The 19,210-nt window shown below is 44.0% G+C and overlaps 1 long non-coding RNA gene across 1 annotated transcript; it reads right to left on the reverse strand.

Moving 5' to 3' along the window:
• Positions 1 to 16,347: 16,347 nt before the first annotated feature.
• LOC132659998 (uncharacterized) lies at positions 16,348 to 19,171 on the reverse strand. Its single transcript, XR_009601132.1, has 2 exons — positions 18,758 to 19,171; positions 16,348 to 18,195 (listed from the first exon to the last, which is right to left on the reverse strand). It is a non-coding gene; the product is annotated as an uncharacterized LOC132659998 (long non-coding RNA).
• Positions 19,172 to 19,210: the final 39 nt, after the last annotated feature.

Genomic DNA, 19,210 nt, shown 5'->3' on the forward strand with positions numbered 1-19,210 from the left:
TGAGCTGTAATGAAGGCCTGAGATCAAAGTGCTTGAGAAGCAACGGCAGATGAATGGGCCCCAGAGCCTGGGTCGCTGCAGAAAAGGATTAGGAAACTTCACTTAAGTAGCCAGAAAGGTTTCCACAGGCTAGCCTGCTCTGCATTTAATTGTTTATGGGATTCGTGGTCGAAAGATATACAAATGGCCTCCCTCAGAGAAAACGGCGTTATCAGATATTTTCCACAAGGGAGAGGAAGGGCTTTAAATTAGTAGCAAGAAGAACAGAAGCGAGGCCATTCTTAACTCCCAGGGAGGGGGCCAGGGTCGGGGAGAGGGGCTAAAGGAAGAGACATCCAGAAAGAGGGGAAGAAAGGGAAAGGAGGAGGAAGAAGGAGCAACTGCCTAGCCTTCAGGATAAGCATAGACCCTCCGTCCAGGAAGAAGCACACCCCTCTTTTCCTAAATACTGAACATGAGGCAAAACAGAGCGCCTGCACTGCAGCGCGGGTGCCTCCTCGTCACGCATCGAAGCAGTGAGATGCAGGGCGAATGGAAAGCAGATGCAGTGGTGGAGTGCTCCAACTTTTCACTCTCCTCCTGGAAAAGATGTCAAGGATTTTTTGTGTTACCTCCCTGGAAAACGCCGAGACATCCTCTTAAGAGATGAATGAAAGATGAGTACAAAGAGTTAATTTGAAACCAATCAAGCCCTGTGTTCGTCAACTGCTTCAGAAATCCTTCCGTTTTAATGATAAATTTATTTTCAAAGCAGCGCCGATCCTTTTGAGGGGAATTCCACCTCTCACAGCTGCGCAACGTGCCCTGCAGTGTTGAGCTTTTTCGCCCACCTGCTCTTTGTAAAACAGCGTGGACTTCCCAGAGCTAAGAGTGTGCCAAGCTGGCTGAGCCCGCCTAAGAGCCATCCTCAGCCTGCAGCCACCGAGGTGTCAGTGAATACACCACAAACCCCTGCAAAACAGGCAGGGCAACTTGGTGGAGCCACACAACCACATGGCAAAGCCACAGACTCCCTCTCACCCAGCAAAGGACCCTCTTGAATTTTCTATGGTTGATCTGTTAACCTAACTTGGCTTCCCCTTGCTGCCCTGTTCAAAAGCAATTGCCTTGAAAATATTATTCGCAAAAATTTTTAAAAACATCACACCTGAAAAACCCTACACAAAATTCCCATTTCGTTGTCCAAGCACAACTCTTGAAGAGACTGGAGGATTTTATCTGCTTTAACTGGGATGGAACTGACATGTTTGTGTTGAAATAGCACCTGGCCATGACTTTAAAAAGCTCCACTTAATAGCTTTGGGTTCCCTGTTTTTCTTCTTTATTCAAATACATCTAATTGTAAGGTTCTGAAATTTAAATGTGGTTGCTGTGCATCTGGTTATCAACAAAGAACTTCTGGATTAATGCAGAAGCACATTTAATAGGCAGAATGCTATCCCTTTGTGCCTTTGAGGGCATCCACAGTTCTCTTAACTAGGAGGATTATGAGATCGAACCCTTAGCAGTGAAATATGCTCTGCTCCCCTCTGTACAAAGATTTGTCCTCCTGGACCATTGAGTCATCTGAGGTCTGCTATTATTCATTCGCTCCCAGTGTTGTAGCAAACAGTTAAGAGGGAAACATTGTGCCAAAGTACCTACTTTATAATTATGATTCATTGGGAAAATGCAGAGTTTGTTCTAAACTAACTTTCATGAAATGTACATGTCATAACCTTTAGTCTTTTTTTCAACTCCAATACCCACTTTTTCATATCTTTACAGTTCTCTCAAATTTGAGAATCTCAAAATAAGGTGATGAACAGTCCATGTGTGTGTCACGGTAGTTATAGTAATAGTAACAAGTGATAGTAATAGTAATAGACTAAAGGCAGGGGATTGAATTTTAAGGAACTTAATTGAGTAAGATTTGACATTATCATCCTAGAGCATCAAACTTCAAATGCTTTCTTTCTAGAAGTCTTGGCTAAGACTGTGAATAAGACAAAGATCATTGTTTCTGCTATAGCATCATATAATTTAGAAATCTATAGAATGCAGCTCAGGAGTGTTACTCAGATAGCAATTTAAGGATTTTCAGGAATACAGCATACTTCAGTGAAATATGTTCCTATTGAATAGATAGAACTTGCATACCCTCGGGTATTTATGAGCAACAGAACTATCCGGGTGCCTCTGCATTCTTATCAGTTCCAGCCTCAACGTCCTGGTGACCCACTAGTGACCAGAGTGTCAGACATGCAGGTTGCCTGCAGGCTACCTGCAGACAACTTTTTGCACAGAAAATGACCAGATAACTGGAAAAATGGACAGATGGCAGTGCCTTCTCCCCTTTGCCAAATACCAGCTTGCTTAAGACTTGGGTTTAACACACAATGCAATAAACTAGATCGATAGTTTAGTTTGAAGTATCTGAATATTTAAAGGTATTATTCCCACTAGGAAAGCTTATTGCTTCCAACTGAAAGCACTCCAGTACTCTTGCCTGGAAAATCCCATGGGCGGAAGAGCCTGGTAGGCTGCAGTCCATGGGGTCACACAGAGTTGGACATGACTGAGCGACTTCACTTTCACTTTTCACTTCCATGCATTGGAGAAGGAAATGGTAACCCACTCCAGTGTTCTTGCCTGGAGAATCCCAGGGATGGGGGAGCCTGGTGGGCTGCCGTCTATAGGGTCGCACAGAGTCGGACATGACTGAAGCGACTTAGCAGCAGCAGCAGCAGAAAGCATCTCAAAGTTGTGCTATGAACGTTTTAAAAATCTGCTTATGGGTGTTTGGTTAGACGGAACTGTTCACAGTGATACTAGCACAGTGTATGGCATGTGGTAGCTTAAAACAGAGTTGAGCTGCTATCCAGCACCCAGTTCTCCTCCATGGGGTAGCCGTTATGCAGTTTTTATGGGACATTCTACCTCTCTTCCAGCAACAAGGGTGGGCCCTAAATAGCCTAGACCAATCAGTGTAATCCCAATTTCCTGTCCACAGTGATTGGTCTAGAGAAGGCATATGACCCAAGATGGTCCAATAAGAGTGAAGCCCAGACCTTTCTTTGCTGATTTGGAAAGAAATTCTGTCTCAGCCTAGGGTGGTGTGCAGATAAGTACACAGGCTAAAGTAAACAGCCATTTTTTCTACTTAGAGAAAAACCAGTCCAAGAATAAAGGAGAGACAGGGCTGAGAGAAGTTTAAAAAACAGAGCACTGATCAGACCATTCTGAAGTTTGAAATAACCCTGAACTTTTTCAGTTATGTAATCTAACAAATTATGTTTATTGCTTAAGCCACCTTGAACTTCAATGATTTGCAATTGAAAGCTTCCAAATGAACACAAAGTGATTCAATAAATATTTGTTGAATGACTGAATAGTTATACATATTATAATTTAGTCCACATAAAAATGTAACGTTATTATTGATCATATTTCCATTATTAAACTTTCAATCATCAGCAAGCTCTAGGATTGACTTGAAAATTGTAAAGTATTGTATTTTCCATCAACAGTAATAGACCATTGCCTAGAGTTAATGGACAGAAAAAGATGCTATCAATTCCTGAAAGGTTACTGTATGCTTCCATAGAAATAAAACTCGTTACATGTACTCAATACACAAAGATGAAGCGAGGCACAGAGTTTTAAATTGTTTAGGTAAAATCTTTTTAACAAATCCCCTAATGGTTCACCATAAGGAAGACAGAGACATTTCAAAAACAGTCACGGATTTGTTCTAGGTCATCCGTCCTCTCGATTGGTCTTCTGATGACAAATGGCCTCAGCCGCAAGGCAGCTGGTCAGGGTACAGACGAGCTCAAAGCCCTCTCAAAACTTTCTACACAGAGGCAAGTGGTCCTCCCACTGACCCTGGACTGTGACCTCTAAGAGGGCAGGAACTTGACTTATTCTCCACAGTGTCCCCACACCTACTATGCGACACATGGGCTATCTATGCATGTGATCAGTTCATGACATACGGTAGGCTGTCAGTCATTATTTGTTGAGTGAATGAATGACAATTTATGACTTGGGTCTCATTTGCTCTTGTCTTATTCTGTTTCATATAAGAAGGAGGAGGAAGTGAAAGATATAATTGAGTTAATTTGGGTTTTCCCCTAAGCTGTTCTTTGATCACTTTGACACTTAATTGAGTTCCTGCATCCATCTAAATTCTCTTCAAGATAACCTCACACACCCTCGAGGCATTTTTTTCTCAACAGAAAATACAGAGCTTGACTATCAGGAGAGAAACCAGTGAGTCTTTGACTTAAAGAACAGGGTGTAAGTGACCTTTTTTGGGGTGCTGATTATGAGATCTTAGGAAAGTCATTCTACCTCTCTGGGTTTCAATTTTTTCATCCCTAAAAGAGGAGTTGAGCTGCATGAGTTGCTTTTTCAACTGTGCTTTATAGAGCCCAAGGTGTTTTGTTGAGCAAGAGGTTGTTGTCGTTTAGTCACTAAATCATGTCTGACTCTTTTGCAACCCCACAGACTATAGCCTGCCAGGCTCCTCTGTCCATAGGATTTCATAGGCAAGAATACTGGAGTGGGTTGCCATTTTCTTCTCCAGGGGATCTTCCTGACCCAGGGATCGAACGCACGTCTCCTACAGTGGCAGGCAGGTTCTTTACCACTGAGCCATCTGGGAAGTCGAGAGCAAGAAGAGAGAGGGATAAGGCCAGGGCCCAGAGCCCTCCACTCCCACATAAGCATCAGAGGGTCCGGAGGCTGACTGACTGGCTTCCAGTCACAGTCCTACTGTTTCCTAGCCGCATGATCTCAGACAAGTTATCTTTCATGCATCTTGGTTTCCCTCCCTGTAAACAGAGATGACAATAATATTTCTTTACAGGGTGTTATGAGGATTTAATAAATTAATATCTAAAGCTTGGTACATGAAAAATGTTGTATAAATTTCAGATATTACTATCTGTTTTATATATTGGAGTTCTGATCATGTTTAGGCTTAAACGGTTTAAAGGTCTTCTGCTGCCAACAAAACAAAAAGATTTAATTAAAAGAAAGTGTTTAGGGTTTTTAATTAGGATGTAATAGGGGATAGTAGATTGCAAAGGGTCTGGTAGACAGATATTAACCTCTGCGGCCACCATTGTCATTAACACCACACCTCGCCAACCAGACTCTGCAGTGTGTTTAACTCAGCACAATGGGCTGCCGCCACTCGAGAGAGCTGGCTTTTTCTCCTGAAGATTATTCTGCGGTCCCATTCAAATGGCCTCTGCGTCGCTGGGCGGCTGATGCCTGGTGCTAGACAGAGAAGGGCTCCGTGGCTAATCGCTCGCATTCCTGTGAAGACTGAAGGAAAAGATAAATTTCCTTAACAGTCAACATTTCAAGGGAAGGCATTTTCTTAACAGAAAATGGTGAATATCTGAAAAGATTGAAACCTCAGGCAGTTTAAAATTTGCAAGGAAGGAGTGCCTGGCAGTTCAACTGCTTTAAAATTCCTTTTCCGAAGATATCATATGAATTTAAATAAAACTTGAATGATTATGGTAATTATCCACACTAATAACCTTGCTCAGAAACTCCTTTATCTGTCGTTTCACTTCCAGAATGCTGAAGACTGCCAGGCTTTCCTTCTCTCCTTTACCTGGAGAAGAGGGTTTCGAATTCTCGACATTGTGTTCTGGAACAACAGTTATGGGTCAGTCTATTTTTGGACTCACCCAGGCTCTTCACCCCCTCACCTGGTACTGATACTGCCCTCACAAGCCCCATTCACCTAGTTTGCTCCCCAAACACTGAGCTCAGATTTCCTTTGACATTTGGCTTACATTTCAAAATATTTGCCTACCCCTTCTCCTTCCCTTTTTGTTTCTTCCTCCCTACTCTCCTTCTCTCCTTGAGACTAGTTGGTATAAAGGTGGGGTGGGTGGGTTAGAAATTGCTTCTCCCTATTCCTCAGGACTAAGGTTGGACAGGCGCGTCTCTGTCCCAGAAATATGTGAAGATTAATCCAATTTGCAAGGGCATGCAGGAGCTGTAAATATTTATGGGCAACAGAGAAGGAACTGACCCAAGCACACAGAGTAAAGGAACCAGGCAGAGGGCTGGCCAAACGCCAGTGACCCTAGATGCTGCTCCCTGGGCTCCAGGTGCAATTAGCCACCTGGGGGGCCTCCCTTCTGGGTGGGAGGTGACAGGAGTGTGGGAAGTCAATCCTGGCATCAGGAGCAGCAGAATTCTTCTCTCTCCCTTTCCGCTACCCCCAGCCCATTTCTAACTTCCAACCTCTTGGAGGTTTTAGGGACCAATTTAGTAGCCAGAAACTTCCCACACCTCCAACCTGTCTGTAGCTGGCGTGGATGACTGGCTTGTACTTCTGGGGAGAGAAAACATATGCTCACCCTCCACTCCCCACCTCCACCATCCTCTCATCTGTTGGAAAACATCAAGGGATGCATAACTTTTCCCATCTTTGTACCCAAGCACATGCAAGCTGTTTCAAGGTCTAAGATTTAAGAGTTTCGTGAATATTTTCCTTCTTTGTTACAATGCAGAGAGAGTAAGTTAGAAAGAAATACATTGGTTTACAACAAGATGATTTCTTTTTTCTGGCCTTGCCACCCAGCTTTTGGGATTTTAGTTCCCCGGCTGGGGATTGAACCCCGAGCTCACAGCAGTGAAAGCCCTGTTGAGTCCTAACCCCTGGACTTCCAGGGAATTCGCTAGAACTAGATGACTTATTATTAGAAATTCATTGTCACAGAGAAAACTTTTCACCAAGGGTCACCAGCATTTTCTTGCATTCTTCCAGGAATGGGGAACTCATTACTGCCAAAGGCAGTTCAGTCACGTTGGCCCAGTTTTGTTCATTAGAATCATATTTTGAACAAATGAATACTTGCTTCACAATTGCATGTATCTATCAACCTTTTTCCTACCCCTTAGGGTATTACACAAGGAATCACAGATAGCTGCTTTGTACCCGATTTTGCTTTTTCATGTGTTTATGTGTGCCCCAGTTGGTAAAGAATCCACCTACAATGCAGGAGACTCTGGGTTGGTTCCTGGTTGGGAAGATCCGCTGGAGAAGGGATAGGCTACCCACTCTAGTATTCTTGGGCTTCCCTTGTGGCTCAGCTGGTAAAGAATCCATCTACAATGTGGGAGACCTGGATTCGATCCCTGGATTGGGAAGATCCCCACTCCAGTATTCTGGCCTGGAGAATTCCATGGACTGTATAGTCCGTGGGGTCATAAAGAGTCAGACCCGACTGAGTGACTTTGACTTCAGTTCACTTCAGTGTGCACGTGTGCTCAGATGTATCCGACTGTTTGCTACGCCGTGGACTCTAGCCTGCCAGGCTTCTCTAGTCATGGGAGCTCATCTTCTTCTGTAGCTGTTCTTCATTTTGGGAGTCTTAGAGGAAGGCAGAGACCTACTTCCCATGACAGAAGCCAAAGAGGACTGGGGATTCCCTCGACTCACCTGCAGACAGCCAGCACAAGGTCACATAGCCAACTGGAAGCACCGAGTAGGGTTTTTAATGTGAAGGGGGAGGGACAGGCTCAGTCCAAGACCATCGGTGGAAAACAGAAGGATCCAGCAGTGATGGCCACAGTGGGCAGTGGAGGAGGGGCTAGCACAGCGTCCTAGCTAGATCTGCAGGCAGCCTCACTTGGCTCTTGAGTATTTTCCCCACCAGACTCTCCGGTCTCCTGGTGATGGTACAAGTCACCCAATAATGTTCCAACAAATTCCTCTTTTGCCTACGTTAGCCAGAGTCAGTTTCTGTCATTAGCAACCGTGAGCCCTGGCTGATACATTCTCTTCCTCCCACATTCCCCCAGATGGCTTGCTCTCCATCATTGCTCCCCTATGAAGGTGCCCAGCTCTCTCTGTGCACCCTAACGAAGCAGGGCTAGTGGAGCCGTCCTCTTTCTACACCTGGATGGGACACGTCTAGTGATGCTGGTGCTCCTGGTGGTATATAACCACATCGCCCTACTGACTTGTACTCAGTCAGTACCCAACTTTTGCTCTGCGTGTTACAGGTACGCCATTATCGCCCTCATTCCATAGTGCATGTGAGTGTTTTAATCTGGAACTCCTAGTTCATTTAGAGTAAGAATTTCTCTGTCTTGGGGGAACCAAGACTCCCCATTAATTAGGTTCCTCCCCATTTTCTCCTATGAATGAATCCTACCTCACACCCTATACCCATGAGTGAGTTTCCTGCCCCTCTTCCCTATTCTTATGCCCGCCCCCGCCCCCACCACCGCAAGGGCTGGAAGGCCTGCTGTGAATCTCATGTTCCAGCTGAGTCTCCAAATGACACAGCTGACTCTCCATCCCTCTTGAACACCACCTGATGGTGCAGCCACCATCGAGTCCCTTGCTCAGTCTCTGCTTAAATGCACATGCTGGATGTCAGGCTCTGGAGATTGTTGTTCAGTTGCTGAGTTGTGGCCGACTCTTTGAGACCCTGTGGACCGCAGCATGCCAGGCTTCCCTGTCCCTCACTATCTCCTGGAGTTTGCTCAAACTCGTGTCCATTGAGTCAGTGATGCTATCTAATCATCTCATCCACTGCTGCCCGCTTCTCCTCCTGCCTTCAGTCTTTCCCAGCATCAGGGTTTTTTTCTGATGAGTCGGCTCTTTGCCTCAGGTGGCCAAAGTACTGGAGCTTCAGCTTCAGTATCAGTCCTTCCAATGAATATTCAGGGTTAATTTCCTTTAGGATTGACTGGTTTTATCTCCTTGCTTTCCAAGGGCCTCTCAAAAGTCTTCTCCAGCACCACAGTTCAAAAGCATCAATTCGTACTAGTGGCTTTGGACACAATGCCCATTCTTGTCCTCGAAAACTAACCTTCTAGTTCCTCTTCAGCTTCAGGTTGGAGTCAGGCAACTCAACCCCATATTTCAGTGCCTTTTCTTAATTAATCATGGACATGGAGAAATGGGGGTGGGGGAGAGGAGATTACACGTGTTGGGTGCTTATCATAGACCCTCCTTATTAAAGGTCCTTACACACTTTATGTAGATTATCTCATCAGCTCTGTACCATAGACATGATTGCCTCAGTTTTCCAGATCAGGCAACCGCATTTCAGAGAGGACCCAAAGTGCTAAACTAGATGCGGGTCTAACCCTCTTCTTAGCCTCACAGTGGCTTAAGCTGAAAGGAGCGGGGAGCCCGGGACCTGCTCAGCCAAGCCTTCAATTCCCTCTCCGACTTCTGCCCAAGAGAGCAGAGCCATTTACAGGCACACATGGTCTGCAAACTGAATTCTGGTCGGCAGCTTTAATGACTTCGGCAACCAAGCTCTTTCTAGAAAGTGCTTACAAATAGAAAAATTGTCCCATCTGAGTTTTGTTTTATTGATTCTGCCAAATAGGAAGGCAAGAATAAAGGTCTGGGAAATCCACAAACTCGAAAATCGGTGTCTGATGAGAGCTGATGGTATCTTCTTGGAGGCAGAGCAATACCAGCAGCAGTGGCCTAGTTTTGTTTTGAAACCTCCCTTCCTGGAACCACAATTGCTACCGCTTTGGTGGCAGAAGGAAGATGTTTACCCTTCACAAAGACGGCGAGATTTCCAGCCCTTTATGTAATCTCCTGGGCCACCAAGGGACCAGCCACATGGTGTCTGCAGATGGGGAGAGAGGCCGACAATTCTCATACCAGGCATTCCTCCACTGTCCTTCCAGCCTGCGTAACAGGTCGCTCCCCTTCCTTCCAGAGAACCTGAGGCTCCACCACTGACTGCCAACTCCCCACTCAGGCCTGAGAGCAATTTGTAACTCAGCTTACACAGGCTCTCCTACTGTCTGCATTTTTGTTTGTAAAATGAGCAATTTGCTGTTGGTCGCTTGGCTCCTCTGTGAAGTCGGCTGCGAGGGCGGCTCACCCGGGGGACAGCTGGGCAGTGAAAGCAGAGGGCGATCCCCTAGCACTTGGCCTGCGCCTTTCCCCTCCTCCTGGATCTTGCAAGTACTTTTGTCACATGGAGCCACTCTCGGTTCTCCATGTGTGGTATTTGCAGCAACAGAGAACTCAACCCAGAAGGAAGGGTTTTGATGAGACATTTGGGAGGTCTGGGCAAATGCAGTGCCCTTCTGGACAGCTGCTTTCTGTGGAAAGACTTGTCTTCTCTTTTGTGAGATGAGGCTCTGGGTATGGGGAAAAGAGGTGGCAAAAATTTGTCCTAGCTCACACTCCAGGGGTGAAACACACCGGCTCACTCATCAAGTGATAAAGACGTGGTGAGGAAATCAGAAACCACAGCTGACGCTTATTGCCTCAACGGCCGCGACATTATCTCACCACTCATTTAGAACATATGTTCAACAGCAGCATTGGGGTGCAGGGTCTCAACTGTGCTCTCAACACAGAGGGGAAGAGGTGAGAAGCACTGCATGCAGGAGGCTTCTGTGACAAGTCCTCCAGAAATTCGGAGACCCGCCTTCCCCTCCCTTCTTCCTCTTGATGCCATCACCACCATCTCCACCACGTGCAAACTATTTTGTCATCAGGAACAGTGATTAACACACGTGGCGGTTCCAGCTACCTGTGTTCCACGTTGGCCGAGAGGGAGGTAATGCTACCTTCCTCTCCTCCCTGTCCCCTCCCCCCAAGCGCTCCATCCAGGGGGAAAGGTGCAGACGCACACTCTTATCAAGCATTCAAACTATTTCATGAGAAGACCACACTTTGTTCTATTCTGGCTTCCCTCATGGGGGTGGTGGTGGGACGGCACATCTTCAAACGCCTGCTGGCTTAAATGGTGACAGCTGCATGCAACGGGCTTGCTTACAGCCCGCCGGGTGCAATGGGAGATAACTGCAGGGTAGAACTTCAAAGACAGACCCACTGCAGTCATTCCAACAGCCTGGGGCTGCCGCCTTTAGCTGATGACTCCCTGCCTCCCTGCATGCAACAAGTGAGTCGAGGGCAACTCAAAAATCGGACTTTGCCTATGTGCATGGGGAGTTCCGATGCAAGGAGGCAAGAATGAGTCAGGAGACATATTTAGGGCTCTCTGGAAAGCCCTAAATACATTTGTCCTAGAGAAATGTTTTTTTCTTGGATAGTGAGGAGAACCAACTCATCCTAGCATGTGAGTTTGACCAAACTTTTATGTTTGTAACAGATTATACATTTTAAAGGCTGAAAGTGAGTTGAAGTCTTTATTTTGTAAACGTGTGCCTTGCTCCAATGTCATCTGAATTACCCATCTTTGTAGAAATCACTTATTAAAAGTTGGCTCTATGTTAAAATGGATGGTGGCCTTTGATCTTCAACTAAGGAGCCGTTATGGGAGAAACTGTCACACAGAAGATTCAAGAGATGACTTGAAATCCTCGGTTTCTTGCAATGGGTAGCACAGATGGCTGTTTAAGGAACCACATTAAAGAGCCACCATGAAAGGTAGTTATTTCCTGTCTTCTCCATCTGGCAGGTCCTAACGAAATGCACTCCAAGCAGCAGACTCACTGTGATACTGTGTTGACATATGTGGCTACTGATGCTTTGGGTGAGGCTATTCGTTTCTATAAATCGCCTCCTGCTGCCCTACCATCCAGCTTGGCCCCTGGTTCTCCTTTCTGTCAAAGTCCTAATTGGAACACGGGCAAGTTCGTATAACCTCTCTAAGCCTTGGCCTTCTCATCTGTGAAATGCGGATGAAAACATCTTATAATAAAAGTAATAAGTTTGTTTTGCTTCAATTATATTGAGTTGGTTCTGCAATTTAAAAGAAGCTATTTGCAAAAATGAATATCCCCTTAGTACGTGTTCATATGATGCGATATATAGAATTCAAATGATGGAAAATAACTGAGCCAATCATGTCTTAAGACATGGGGAAAATATTACACTGTGATCGTTCTTTGAAAGGAGCAAAGGCTTTGAAGAACAAATACGACAAGCTGTGTAAGGTGATCAGTATAGTGTGTCACGTGGTCTGTACTTAAGACACTGAAGTCATTATCCTGACTTCGTCTTTGTGCCCACACCAAATACCACCTCTGTTCTGAAGCCCTGTCCAGTTGTTCCAGCTAGAGATCCTTTCTCCTTAAGCTCCACGGAGTCACCCTGCCCTTTGCACTGATCGCTGTATACCTAGGATTACACTAATGTGCGTCACGTTTTATATCACACTATAATAAATACTTCCCCTTGTCTTGCGTCACTTAGGTTGAGTTGGCCCTACAACTTGAAAGGGAGCCTGACTAATAAATTTATCATGTATTCATATGATGGAACATAATATAACCTGAACAAAATGTCTTAAGACACGGGAAAAGTATTTTGTAACTAAGTGAAAAAAGTGGCATGGAAAACTGTAATACAGTATGTTGGCAAGTAATAGAACCCCCCCCCCCAACTGTGTGTATATACACACATATATGTTCAAAAAATCACCAAATAATAACAAATATTTACAATCAACAAATAATACCAAATATTATTTGGTACTTATTATACCAAATAATAACTGCATATTATTTTGGCATATGTTTGTAGCTGCTATTTTATTGCGTCTCTTCATATTTTTTTTTTGAATTTTCCTATTTCTACTAAACAGAAAACCAAAAAGGGCAAATTGTGAAGTATAAATGTGGGGTAAAAAAAACACACACAAGGAGTTAGGGAGAATTTAATAAGTTTCTAACTTCATCAGGTTCTTTCAACAAACACTTTTAGGACAAACTGTTATAAGTATGAGGCTCTCATAAATACAATAGGAGAAAACAGACTGAAGATAGGTCCTGGCCTTACAAGGCTTATTTAGCTGAGATGAGCCATACAAATGGCAGTGATGACACAGGGGAGCAGTAGAGAGAGAGGCAAGATGAGTGGTTCGGGGAGCAGGGGCGGGACTCTGATGTGTCCACCATGCTAGAGAAAGGCTCAGTGCAGAGGTGGCCTTCGGGAGTCCTCAAAGGCAGACAGACTCCATGGCCATGTGGATTGTTACACTCAGTGGTTAAAGAAGTCAGGGATGGAATGATGAAAATAAACTCAAATAATCTACCATTTTTATTTAAATCATTCATTTCAAGTGTTTTCTGCACCTACTTTTTTCCAGAGTTTCTAGCAAGTAGTAACCTCCCTTGAGTGAATTCCATAAACTTCTGGTGACTTACAGTGAAAAGCAAGCAGCGGGAGGGGAGAAAAAGCAGATCTGAATGTCCTCAACCAGACGTTCCTCCTCACAGCCCATCAAGAGGAAGAAAATCGGATTTTTTTAAATGCAAAAATATTTTCAATTAAGGTTAAATTTTATGGAAATTAAACTTTTCTGTACTGTTTCTGAATGGAACGTTTATCTGATTTTCTCGAAGCTAACAGAAGTATTTGGAGCTTCCGTGGCAGCTCAGCAGTAAAGAATCCACCTGGCAATGCAGAAGACGCAGGTTTGATCCCTGGGTCGGGAAGATCCCCTGGCACCCCATTCCAGTATTCTTGCCTAGGAAATCCCATGGACAGCAGAGCCTGGTGGGCTGCAGTCCACAGGGTCACAAAGAGTCGCATAAGACTGCGTGTCTAAACAACAGTAAGGGTAATTTAATCCTCTACTTTGTTCTAGCCAAAATTTCCTGTCATTTTTGCAAAGCATCTTGAAATTTCGTGTCAAGATATCCAAATTTAACTCATAAATAAAGGTGAAGAAAGCTCACAACTTTACTTTGAGGGAAATTGTATCCATGTCCAAAGTTCCGAGATTCTCTATTCTACTAACTGATGGCAAAGTTGGGAATCTCAAACCATGACAAATCCAAACAGTTATTTGTTTATAAGACATGTAGGCAGGGTGATAAGGAAGAAAAGTGATATCCTAATGATCCCTTACAAACAGGAAATCAGAAGTGGCCGAACAGAAGCAGAATAGATAGGCAGGTTGGTTACTTTACCTGACACAATCTGCTCTATCAACTTAACCAGAGGTTAAATTTAGGCCACAAATTCACTTTCAAGAAAGTCAGAGGCTTCTCTGGGCAGGGCTAGGCCTTTTTGGTACTTCTCACTAACTCTCAAGACAGAGATTTTGGCTTTCAGAAGGCTCTCCACATCGAAAAGTTTACTAAGGAAATACATATTTCTGGGTTCTGGAGAAAACCCAGTGGCAATGTTTAAATGAAGACGATGCAACCATTAGCAAGTTTTTATCACATTCTTATGTATAATATTTGAAGGCGGCAACTCGATGAATTCTCATTTGGGGGCACAATCAGACAATCAAGGGTCAGCGATGACATCCCAGTACTGAATTCATCCCAGCCCACAGTGCCAAACGACCTTCACACAGAGTCAGCCAGCAGAGGCCAATGCCAGTAGCAGCTGAATCTTGGCTGCTGTCCAGGCCTCACCCAGCCCTTCTCCCTTCTAGGGTCCCCTCCAACTTCTGTTTCAAAGACAAGGCCAGAGGCTGCCCAGCTCTCAACCAGAAGCTTGAGCAGATGTTGGAGGAGCTCAGCCCAAGGAAGCAGAGATTCACACGGCTTAATCTTATCACCCCTTGAGTTACAAAACTGAAACTAGCGCCTCCAAGGCAGTTTTCTGAAAACATATTTTTTCAAGTCATTAGAAATATGCATAATATTATCAGTTACCATTTATAGCTTCTGCATTTCTAGTAACTGGCATTGTTGTTACTTCAGGCAAGCCAGAAAATAAGCATGCCAGGAACTGACAGGGTGTGTTATGTCACCAAAACAAAAGAGCTCATGCTGATAAATGTCAGGTTGGCTTCTTTGTGGGTTTCCCCCTTCCTTCGGCAAAGTTGCAGCTTTTGCCTTCTTTTCCACTCTCAGTATGAGCTGAAGTGTTGAGCAACGCAAGGAGCTGGACTCTTTCCAAGATATCTGCCTTCTAAAGCTATCAGGCACATCAGATGGCCACGACTTTACCAGATACAAGGGCTCTGGCCATTTCCTTTGTCTTAGAGCCAGTAACCTAGTAATGTTTTTAAATAATGGATATTCCTGGGGGTCCTGCTCATCTGGCATATTCATCGTGTAGAGAGGAAAAGACAGGATCTTTTTTTTGCCACTGAAGACCTGGGTGGTCAGGACTGCCTGAAGGAGGGGAGGCCAGAGACTTTCTCAAGTAGCAATGAACAAACAGGAATAGATGTCAGGAGGAAACGTGAAGGAGGAGGGCGGCTGGTGATAAAACTCTGAAAGAGGAGGCTGCAGAAAGCCTCTCCCTTTAGTCCCCCCACCTACTAATCTCTCCCTCTTGACCACTGTTTCTTTTACCTTTTGATTTAATGCCACTGCAGACAAAATAGGAAAGGGCATTCTCTGCCAGGGCCATTTACATTGGCTTTCGTCTTCCCGAAACCTAATATACGTTACTGCTTTTGTAAAAGAGGAACTAATATTATTCCTGGGTTTGTATAGATGTGTGTGTGTGTGTGTGTGTGTGTGTGTGTGTGTGATTTGTTTATACTGATTTCTGCACCAGGTAGATATCCACATGCTGCCTGAATACAAACGAGGATGTGCATATATAAGACACATACAACTACCTACGCTGGTAAAGACTGCTAGACATTGACTCTAGGTCTCCCTCCCTCTCTTCCTGGACACTTTGGAGGAAAGCCACTGTCTGGCCAGGGTCATTCACCTTGGACTCTTACTTGAGCAAGAGATTAACTCCTGTTGTGTTTAAACCATAACACAGTTTTGGTTTTACTTATGTAGCAGTTTAACCTAACTTGCAAATACCCCACAGTCATATATATAAACACACATGACTTAGACCTACCACATAGTACATGACTCTAAGTCTAACCATCAATACACCACAATGGTAGATTGCATGGCTCCAAAAGTATGAGAATAATTTGAAAGGAGGCCTATGATGGTGCAAAAGCAATGTTTCCTTTGATAGAATTTAAGCATGATTAACAAGCCAAACACATTTTTAGAAGTTACATATGAATCAACTAGGCTTTCCTAATTTTGAAAGCTGGCTGGAACACAGATGATTCCCGTTTGGGCCAGAATTGCATTAATCTGCTTAGACTAAGCCAGTTTTGACAATGGGAATGATATTAAGCAGTACTAAATATTTTTGAAATGCAGTTCTGTGAGTGAGCATGAACGTAAATACGCATACAAGCACATCTAGCCACGAGTTAACAAGAGAAAAAAAATACTGTGTTCTCTCCATTAAAAAAAAAAAAACAAAACTCTCATTCTTTTAATCTGTTTATCCCTGTTAAAGGAGCCAAGTGAAGATTATTGAAATTAAGGCTTCACATGACCCCACAACACAACCTGCACAAGTTAGGAGCAATGATGTTAACCAAGGGTCCACCTGATTATAAGAAAGCATTTGGGGGAAACACTCATTGCATTTCCACGAGCCACGCTAGCAGTCTGGCTTAAATCTTGTAGGCTTAAATCCTGGCAGCAATATTATCAGAAATAACTCTCACCTCTTTCAATCAGAGATCTGAGACTTTGAAGTAATGCTCAGCTTTATGAAGGCAGAGGAAAATGGAGGCAGGGTCTTTGTCTGCCGGAACTACATGCAAAATTCTAAAAAACCCACCGTTCTTCATTCCCAGGAACAAAAAACTGGGAAGGGTGAAGAGAACTTTTGCCAATGTTAGTTTTCTAGAACATGCCTTGGGCATATTAGTGAGAAAAAAGAGAGGGAAAAATCAACTGGTGAGCACTACTGGCTGCAAGACAAGATTCAAATAAGCTGTTTAGCCTTTGGTTTCAGCATTCCCAAACATCATAAAGATTTCAGCTCTTGTAAAAGGGGAGCCAATTGTTTACAATAGACTGTTCTGGAGGGAGTGGGTGTGTCTCAAGAGGCAAATATTTGCCCATAGGAGGTAATAAAATTGTATTAAGCTCTTACCCCACTGCTGTACGTGGTCATCAATGTGATTAGCTCACTCAAGTCTATTTTAAGATCCTGACAGGCACAAACATTAACAAGAACCTGGCATTTCTCCTTAAGAATATATAATCGACCTTTCAAGTCTGTAATCTTGTTTATCAAAGCGGATGGCAGGGATTTATGCAGAATAGTTTGCACACCTCTTTGATTTCGGCCCCCTGAGAACCCAAACAGGCATCCCACCCAATCCTGTTTTATTTTCGCCATATCCTGTGTTGTTGAATGGGCCTCTTGTAAAAATGCAATGTAAGGCCCTCCCCTTGCAGTTTTTTTCTGAAGTTCTGAACAAGTCTTACATCAGTTTTGTAAAATGTGCAGTTCTCTTACATTCCTCAGGCAGACTTTAAAGGTCACGGTCCTAAAGAGTTAGGGAAGTCTGTTTGCATAGACAGGGACCCACATGGATGAAAGGAAGAAAGCAATTTAATCGACAGTTAAGCTGTGTGGGCAAACACAGCATTCCAGCAAATGGTGGATAGAAGTGGGTGGGAGTATGCGGACCTGGATTCTCTTAATCAATCACTTTCAACTTGTGTTACAATTTTTAAACTAAACCTTCCGGCAAAAAAAAAAAAAAATCACCGACCGGCAGTACTCTTTCTTCATTACAGCAATAGTGAAAAAGAGCCGGAGAACTTGTGAACTACTCAAGATGAACCGAAAGGACAGTGGAAGAGCTGGAAAATGAAACAGAATCAGGACCTGACTGCCCTCATCAGAGCTAAACCCAGTCATTAAAACTCCCCTTACCATTTCTGATTCTGTGCTTCAATTGTTGAGTTCAGCCCCTTCTCATCTCACAGTATCTCCAAGCACCATCAAGGAAAATAATTTTTGTAATCAACAATCATAAAACAATGTTTCACATAAATATCCATGCTTTCAATTATCTTTCAAGTTAGTTCAGGTGCTAACGAGAATCCGAACCACTCTTTCTATGGGGCTGAACAGTGTGCCTAATCCAAAGAAAGACACCAAAGAAGGGCTCGGCTCTGTTGCTATAAAACTAATAAATAGTGCAATAAACACAGAACGCGTTCCAGAGAAAGCCTGTGCTCGGAGGTTACACGCATGACTCAAACAGCAGGCTCCCAACACAAGAGGAGTCGGAAGATTCGGGTGTGAGGCTAGGAAAGGGATTACATGTCATAAGAAAAAGGAAATTATGTTGATAATGATTCCTGGAGTCAGTGCCAGCAACTTCAGCCAACTTGCCTGCAGCTTCATCAAAATGTGCCAAATGTAGGTCCAATGCTGCCAGGATTAAGAACATGTCCCACGAAGATCAAAGGAAGACCCTTGCAATATATATATATATAAAATCAGTACAAATATGTCCCCCAACTATGAGATCTCCAGACTGGTAGACTTAACAGTTAATAGAACCATTTCCCAGGTTACTGTTTTAATATGAAACTGGGGCTAATCCTTAATACTACCTGAGCCCCACGCGTTCATTCATTCATTGACTGTTACTTGTTGGGCACGCACAGTGTGCAAGGTATTTTGCTCTTTCTGTTCAGGATTCAGAGCTGGGAGATGGGATAACAGGACTGCATTGAAAGATACAGGCTCAGGTAGAATTCAAGTGGTTGGCCAGTCAGTTACTAGATGTGTTACTTAACCTCTCTAAGCCACACCCATTTCACAGGATCGTTGTAAAGATTAAACAAGGATTTGTGTAAAACACTTGGCAGAGCCCCTGGCACACAGAAGTGCCCAGTCCATGCCCAGCCATTATTTCAGGCCAAAATTTCTAGAGTATGGGCAAAGTTTCTGAAGAAGAAGAAAATACACTAGAGTATTCCCAGGTACTTAACACTCAACCATAGTTCCTCTTTACACGCACACAATACTCACAGAACTCTCAGGCTTCTTTCAAATGAATATTTGCAATGAAGTGTGTTTACACGTGTGATCAGAATTTTTTTTTTTTTTCTTCAACAGTCTGGGAAAGGAGAGAGCCGGATTGTGTGGGGCCAACTCTGGACTGGCATTTGAGCCCCAACAAATACCATATTGTCTGTGCTGCAAAGAGGCTGCCGCTGGCATCTCCGGGAGAGTGTTTACTCGCTTCTAAATTACACCATTGTCCACGCAAGGAGAAAGTCAGCTACCGAGGGGAAAACAGAGGATGGGAAAACAGTTCTTTTTGACAGGAAGAGGAGGGTTCTTCCGCGCTCCTGGTGTCCTGAGGCAACGTTCAGTGATGAATTTTCTCGGCAAAGCCTGTGCTCCCTGAGCTGGTCCTCACTGGAACTACCTGTGAAGCCTTTTCCTGAAGTGACGGACGTGGCTTTTGCAACCAGTTAG

Source organism: Ovis aries, chromosome 6 (genome assembly GCF_016772045.2).
Source record: "Ovis aries strain OAR_USU_Benz2616 breed Rambouillet chromosome 6, ARS-UI_Ramb_v3.0, whole genome shotgun sequence".
Lineage (NCBI taxonomy): Eukaryota > Metazoa > Chordata > Mammalia > Artiodactyla > Bovidae > Ovis > Ovis aries.